Below are 8,357 nucleotides of genomic sequence, written 5' to 3'. Positions count from 1 at the left end.
GGAGAAAGTTTTCAGCTGCAGGGTTCATGCCTCCTTCCAGTTCCTGCTTGGGGAAGGAATGAGATCCTTTTTGTCCCTGGCACCCAACTGCACCCTCCCTCTAGGCTGTGAATTCTTTGTTGGCAGGGATGGTGTCTAGCAGCTGTACTGTAATGTACTTCCCCAAGTGTTTAGTGCAGTGCTTTGCACACAGTGCTCAATAAATGCCACTGAATGGTTCATTCATTCATTCAATCGTATTGAGCGCTTAGTGTGTGCAGAGAACAGTAAGCGCTTGGGCAGTACAAGTTGGCAACATATAGAGACGGTCCCTACCCAGCAGTGGGCTCACAGTCTAGAAGGGGGAGACAGAGAACAAAACATGTTAACTAAATAGAATAAATATGTACAAATAAAACAGTAATAAATACGCACAAACATATATACATATATACAGGTGCTGTGGGGAGGGGAAGGAGGTAAGGGGGGGATGGGGAGGGGGAGGAGGGGGCTCAGTCTGGGAAGGCCTCCTGGAGGAGGTGAGCTTTGCCTCCCAGGCCCAACGTCTAGTGGTGTGTACAGTCCACTGAGAGCATGTACACAACCTCTGTTACGTTATAGAGCTGGGGCATGCTGGGGACAGGTCTGGGAGCCAGGAGCAGTACGAGAGTCTCACCCCCCACCCCCCCACCCCTGGGACCACCATGTTCCCATGCTGGATTGCTTACTATGGGACATGGAATGTATTAAGCACTGGGGGCGGGGAGAATACAAGCAAATCGGGCTGGACATAGGCCCTGTTCCACATGGGGCTCACAAGCGCTTAGAACAGTGCTTTGCACATAGTAAGCGCTTAATAAATGCCACCATTATTATTATTATTAATCTTAATCCCTATTTTACAGATGAAGTAACAGGCACAGAGAAATGAAGTGACTGGCCCAAAGTCACACAGTGGCAGAGCTGGTATTAGAACCCATGACCTTCTAACTCCCAGGTCTGTGCTTTGTGCATTACACCATGCTACTTTTCAGACACAGGTCCTGGCCCCCAGGGAGCTCAGAATACAAGAATAAGGCCAGGGAGGGCTGGCTACGGACACATGACGAAAGGTGAAATGATAGAAGACAGAAAAACAACATAACAAGGGCCAAGAATTGGAGCTACAAGAACACTAACTAAAGGAGCAGTTCACGTCTCTCATTCCGCAGGCAGGGATGTCCAACAGGCACAACCCCCCACTAACCACAACCTTCGACATATAAGCTATTTTTTGATCAATAAACATAAAATTGCCTGTGCAATAGAGATAATGGTTTCCAGAGAGGCTGGAGTGTTTTCCCTTCTCCAGGTCAAAACCGGACTACAGAACTTCTGCAGACCTTGTGGGGTGTGGGGATGGAATCTGGCCAGATTTGCGTACTTTAAAAGTCCATTACCTAGGCTTGGGGCTTTGCATTTTCCCTAACCATTTTGAAGAGGGTCTTTCTATGTCCTGAGCCCTGCCTTGAGCTGTAAAAGTCAGAGCTCTATCCCCCTGGCTATTAATTATTTTAGAACCTAACAACTGGTCTTCTCTGTTTATTCAGGGTTTGATTTCATGTCACTTCTGGAAAGGCCAAAGAATAATTTTTGCATGGTAAAAATCCTGCCGAGGCCATAATGGAGGAAATCCAAACGCACGAGGGAAGGATTGGACATTTTGTGAAGGAAATGTTTGTACAAAGTTAGTGAGCTCATGTTTACAATTTTATTTACGCTGTACTTTTATGCTGATGAAGTACATAGTGATTAGATGAGATTAATGATGAGGAACAGGCATCTTCCACATTGGCAGGAAGAATCACCAGTTGGGGGATAAACAAAAGTGGAATCAGGCACTTTTACATTGGCACTAGGGTTTATTTGCAGAATCCGCAAGTCAGTATAGAAAGGTATGTTTCTTCATCTGTTAGCACAGCTATATTTATGCATAATAATAATGATAATTGTGGCACTTGTTTAACATGTCCTGTGTGCCTAGTGCTGGGGTAGATACAAGATAATCTAATACCAACCTACTCATGTACCTTGATATCTTTTATCTCACCACCGACCTCTCACCCACATTCTGCCTCTGGCCTGAAACATCCTCTTCAGATCTGACAGTTACTCTCCCCATCCTCTTCCTGACTATGCCCTCATTTCCTTTTCTCCCACTCCCTTCTGCATCACTCTGACTTGTTCCCTTTATTCCCCAGCCCCTCAGCCCCACAGCACTTATGTATATATCCATAATTTACCTATTTACATTAATGTCTGCCTCCCCTTCTAGGCTGTAAGACAATTGTGGGCAGAGAATGAGTCTGTTATATTGTACTCTCCTAAGCACCTACTACAGTGCTCTGCACATAGAAGGCACTCAGTACAATTGATTCTGTTTCTTTTACGGTTCAAACTATGATCTTTCTAAATTGAAGCGATCAGAACTGTAAGCAGTATTCCCAGAGCAAGCATAGAAGACAGAAATTTCTGTCACCGACTCCAAATTTCTTTCCTGAATCATTACTGATAGTTGAGAGTCCATCGTCGTGTCATTAAAGTCTGATTTTTTTTCCCTTTCTGATTTTCCTTGATCTTGTTCTAAATTGATGTTCACCTGCCAACCTTCAACCTACTTTACTATGCTTTAGGGTCTTCCTGCAGTGTATCCCTCTTACCAGTCACCACTCAGAAGACCTTAGAATCATCAGTAAATTTAAGAGATATTGTGTGCTCCCTCTCCCAGATTATTTTGAATATGTTAAAACTAGTTTTAGCCCCAATCCCTGTGGGATCTACTCTATCCTGAAAGTGCCCAATATTTGTATACTATCTCAAAATCAGTTTTCTGCCACTCCTTTCAGTCTCTTGGTCACCCATTTTGAAATAAACGATTGACAGTTTTTGTTTCAGGCCCTGATGAGAACCAGAAATTTCAGCAGTGTGTAACAAAGAAAAGGTATCATGAACATTGCCTAATTTTTACTGAACCACAAAGGTTAGATTTGTGTTCCTGGTTGGATGATATTTTCCTCGTATGATTCCCAGATCCAAACTCACAATTGTCCTTTTATTCTTCCCGCAACCAATTTCCCCGAAGTTTCATTTGCCTGAATTAGAGCAAATGCAGTGAGCAGACCTCGTGCCAGCTGAGGGTAAAGCAAGGCTAAATGCTCTGTCTTTGAACAGTGAGAGTTTTGTCAGTTCCAGTAGTGATGGCTGGGGAACAAATTAAGCATTTAAAAATGAATGGTTTTCTAAGCTGCCAAGATTCGTTGGGACTCAATATCTGTTCTCCCTCCCACACAGACTGTGAGCCCCATGCAGGCCAGGGTGTGTGTCCCATCTGATTATCTTTTATCTATCCCAGCACTTAGTACAGTTTTCAGTACGTACTAAGCCCTTAACAAATACTTTATTTTTTATTATTATTCCCGAGGAAAAAGAAGGGCGGGCAGGGGGTGGAATCTCTCTCCTAGGGTTGATTCAGCAAGCCAGTTCTAAGATATTTGACGTTGGAAAGGGAAATTATGTAACCTGAAGTAAATGGACCATCTCAGCTCTAGCTATATTATAGCAGTGAACCCGGGAGCACAGCATTAGAGAAGCAGTGTGGCTCAGTGGAAAGAACACGGACTTTGGAGTCAGAGGTCATGGGTTCGGATCCTAGCTCTGCCACTTGTCAGCTATGTGACTTTGGGCAAGTCACTTAACTTCTCTGGGCCTCAGTTACCTCATCTGTAAAATGGGGATGAAGACTGTGAGCCCCCTGTGGGACAACTTGATCACCTCGTATATCCCCAGCGCTTAGAACAGTGCCTTGCACATAGTAAGCGCTTAATAAATGCCATTAAAACAAAAAAACCCAAACCGAGAATGTCACTTCAGAGTGTTCACACAAACTTAATTCCTTTCACGATCAAATATATGTGGTTAGCCCTGGGCAGACCCTTTCCCAGGAGCCTGGTGATGATTAAATACATTTTTATTTAATCAAATGAGGAAATTCCTTCAGGGAAAAGGGGGAACTCTTGTTCAACATTTTCCTGCTCCAAATGGTCCAAAGATGGGTAAGGGAACCCTCTGTTGGCCTTTTACACATGTAACTGTCAGAAACAAAAATTCTGAGTATTGGGCCTTGCCAACAATACAGCTTTCTTTGCTTTACTCTAGGAATGTGACTGAGAAGAAACAGTGAAAGCAGAGCTGTAGAAAGCGATCGAGATTTTACAAAGACTCTTAGGTTCCAGAGCAAAAGTGAGCAGTCTGGCACACATTACTGCAGCTAAAAGCAAGACTTTTAAGAGTCTCAAGGCATTCGAGGTAAAAGAGTTGGGGCTAGCTAGGCCTCTCCCCTCCCTCCACTTGAAATAGTATTGGGAGGCCAATATTTGCAAAGCCCTCTGTGTTCTAGCCTCAAAGTTGCCCAATTATATGGGCACCTGGTTAGCAGTTCTTTTCTTTAAATCCTTTTGCCTGTTTGGCACTTTTCCATATTAGAGCATCAGTTTGCATTAATTAACTATCAGCTGAATGTAGTTGGTACTTCTTTAGTGTGTTTGATTCTCCCTCTCTACTATCTTGTGCTGATTAATATGGAGAGGTTTCAGAATGTAAACAGTTTCAATCAGATTCAAGATTCAAACTATACTCCCAGGAAATACTTTCCAGTGAGCCAAAGAAAATGAGCAGTGCCATGCTGTGGGTCAGACCAGTGGTTCATCCAGCTCAATATTTTGATTCTGATAATGGCAAAAACAAGGCAAAGGCAGTCAAATTTCACTTCGCAGTAGTTTCTACTATATAAAGTGAAGGTTGACAGTTAATACTTATCTCAGAGGGATGTGGAATACAAGAAAGACATGAACCAAATGTTTTGGAGTTGCATTACCTCTCTGTTGGGCTCCCTGGCTCACAGACTCCTAAAAGTGAAGAAAATGATGGACCGAGTCAGCAGGATTACCATTTGTGCCCATATATTTGTTCATTCATTCATTCAATCGTATTTATCGAGAAGCAGCGCGGCTCAGTGGAAAGAGCCCGGGCTTTGGAGTCAGAGGTCATGGGTTCAAATCCTGGCTCTGCCTCATGTCAGCTGTGTGATTTTGGGCAAGTCACTTAACTTCTCTGTGCCTCAGTTACCTCATCTGGAAAATGGGGATTAAGATTGTGAGCCCCCCGTGGGACAACCTGATCACCTTGTAACCTCCCCAGCGCTTAGAACAGTGCTTTGTACATAGTAAGCGCTTAATAAATGCCATTATTATTATTATTATTTATGGAGCACTTACTGTGTGCAGAGCACTGTAGTAAGCACTTGGGAAGTACTATTCAACAAAGACGATCCTTGCCCACAGTGGGCTCACAGTATAGAAGAGGGGAGACAGACATCTAAACAAGTAAACAGGCATCAATAGTGTCAATATAAATAAATAGAAATATATATATATATATATATAATATCAGAATAAGTAAAACAGGCACTAATATAAATAAATAGAATTACAGATATGTAAGTATATACTCAAGTGCTGTGGTGTGGGGAGCGGGGTAGAGCAAAGGGAGTGAGTCCGAGTGCGATGGGAGGAGGGAGAGCTGAGGGAAAGGGGACTTAGTCCGGGAAGGCCTCCTGGAGGAGGTGAGCCTTCAGTCGGGCTTTGAAGCGGGGGGAAGTGTGATTGTCAAATGCTGACATTACTTTTGGTACTCATGGCCTAGTAGAAAGTGCATAGGATTGAGTCAGAAGACCTGAGTTCCGAATCCTGACTTTGCCGTGAACTGCTTTCTGACTTTGGGCAAGTCAGTGCCTCAGTTTCCTCATCTGTAAAATGGGGGTTAAAACCCTGTTCTCCCTCCTCTTTAGACTATGAGGACTATAAGAGGCAGGGACTTCTATGTGATCTGTAATTTTATTTATTTGCATTCCTGTTTGTCTTCCCCCTTCTATATTGCAAGCTTGTTGCGGTCAGGGAATGTGCCTGTTTATTGTTGTATTGACTCTCCGAAGTGCTTAGTACAGTGCTCTGCACACAGTAAGCAGTCAATAAATACAATCGAATGGATGAATGAATGAACAAACCTTGGGTAAATCACTGAACTGTACACCTCAGTTTCCTCTCCTGTAAAATGGGGGTTAGACTGTGAGCACCATGAGGGACAGGGTCTATCTGATCTGGTTGCATTGCATCTACCCCAACTCTTAACATAATCATTGGCACATAGCACTTAACAAAAAGTACAATTACTATTATCGTTGTTGTTACTCTATTATAGCTATTTCACTACTAGCCCTCCTCCCCCACCTTCCCTATAGTCTCCAGGGAAATAAATTATAAGCTGTAGTCGGAGGGGTTTTGGTTAGGTTCAGTAATGTATTTCCTGGAAATGATCATTTTTAAACCCCTGGCTGGGTTATGGTAACAAGCTATGGATTTTCTTTTTTCTTCCAGTTTTTCTAACAGGAAAGATTCCAAATTGGTCCTCAGAAGCTCTCAACTGAAGGCAGGGAGTCTAGATTTAGATGATTTCTTGAGAGTCCTAGCCTCCTGAAGCCCTGCAGCATAAATTCTTGCTTCCCTTGGCTCTAGTGATTTGGTATCACTTGAATGACTTCAACATTTGTTGCTCTAATTAGTAAATGTAAGTGACTGAAAATAGGGGACTTTGCAAATGTAACAAATCAAGGAAATGAGCCTTATCACCCTCTAAATTAATTAAAAAGAGACATCGGGCTTACAAAACATGCATTAATTCCCAGTACCCCCTAGTCACATGCATCCCTCTTTCTGCTTGAAAACTAAGACTGCAGCATTCTCACTCAAGTGTTTCCCCCAGGCAGAAATTTAAATGAAAACCAAGTAAAGTGAGAATAGAAAGTAGAGGAAGAAATAAATTAAGCTTTGGTGGCCATTGCATAATTTACTCTTACGATTTACTGATGGCTGTTAATTAGTGTGGTGGTACTAAATAATGCTAAATTCAAATCAATCAGTGGTTTTTATTGAGCACTTACTAAGTGCAGAGCACTGTACAAAGGGCTTGGGAGAGTACAGTACAACAGAGTCAGTAGATCATTCCCTGTCCACAAGGAGTTTATACAATCTAGAGGAAGAGCAGTCTCTAGGTGCCTTCTGTTTAATTATTTTAATGATATTTGTTAAGGTCATACAATGTGTCAAGTACCATCCTAAGCACTGATGTAGATACAAGTTAATCAGGTAGGGTTAAGTCCTTGTCCCATGTGCAAGGCTAAGTAGGAGGGAGAACAAGTATCGAATCCTTATTGTACAGTCGAGGAAACTGAGGCCCAGAGAAGGTAAGTGACTTGGGGAAGTCACACAGTGGGCAAATTGTGGAGCCGGGATTAGAACCCATCTCTGGCTCGCAGGCCCATGCTTTATTCATTAGGCCAGGCTGCTTCCCTAATTCAAAGGCATAAGACCCCTGTGCTCCTTCCACTCAGATATCATAATTGGATGCAGTTCTTATCAAATGACTGGAATTTTTTTTATGTTTTCCCACCTGTAGTCTTAAAATCAGGGGCTGTTAAAATGTGTAGCTAGAATCTCCAGGATATTTGTCACTTGGGGGAGAAATGAGTTCAGACAACAGCACTGAGAACACCGTCCCATTTCCAGACTGACTACGGAAAATAATTCGCAGGCAGCTGCGCCTTAAGAAAAACGAGAAAGAAATTGGGAATACTCCTGGGAATTGCTGGGTGTTATCTGTCTGGAGCTTAGATCTCATCTAAGTCCCTCTCTGCATGTTTCTTTGGTCAGGGAGCCATAGCTTCACAAAAGAAAAGGAAAGGAGAAACGGGGTGAACAGAAAACATTTGGGGTGGGGATAGAATTAACACTTGAAATTGACACATTTCTCCTCAGGAAAGCTCAGATACCACCTGCCTCCAGACAGCAGTGGTTCGGTGTCTGCCACCCTGAGACGGGTGCCCACTCAGCTGTTTCGGAGGCAGAGAGCAAAGCTGCCTGAAGCCACCAGACACCTGACAGTTTTCAGAGTTCACGGACCCCATTAATCAGCTGGAAGGCAAGACTATTTTCCTTTGTTTGGCTTGTTGTCTGTTTGCAAATATCTTACACTGAAAGACTAAGTTAAATTACTCTTGTTTCTACAAAAGACTAAAATTGCCATTTCTTGAGTTTCCTCCTCTTTGTTCTTTCTAACTTCTACACAGTTAGAGAAGGTAGGGCCAGGCAGGGCTGAGCTGACTGACAAATGTATTGGTACCTAGCTTGGGAGGGAGAAGAGGAAGCCTGTTGAGTAGAAAGACCCCTGCTAGCTCCACCCATATTGCAGCTCTAGCATCCCCCCACCCCCCCATATATATATATATA

At 43.1% G+C, this 8,357-nt stretch overlaps 1 long non-coding RNA gene across 1 annotated transcript; it reads left to right on the top strand.

The window, feature by feature from the left end:
- The first annotated feature begins 1,572 nt into the window (after window positions 1-1,572).
- LOC119940837 lies at window positions 1,573-8,068 on the top strand. The gene is made up of 5 exons (XR_005455053.1): window positions 1,573-1,705; window positions 2,902-2,959; window positions 4,174-4,323; window positions 6,450-6,639; window positions 7,887-8,068. It is a non-coding gene; the product is annotated as an uncharacterized LOC119940837 (long non-coding RNA).
- The last annotated feature ends 289 nt before the right edge of the window (window positions 8,069-8,357 follow it).

The sequence above is a fragment of the Tachyglossus aculeatus genome, chromosome 19 (genome assembly GCF_015852505.1).
Source record: "Tachyglossus aculeatus isolate mTacAcu1 chromosome 19, mTacAcu1.pri, whole genome shotgun sequence".
Taxonomy (NCBI): domain Eukaryota; kingdom Metazoa; phylum Chordata; class Mammalia; order Monotremata; family Tachyglossidae; genus Tachyglossus; species Tachyglossus aculeatus.
The sequence above is the reverse complement of the archived record's forward strand: the minus strand, read 5'-3'. Positions and strand labels throughout refer to the sequence as shown.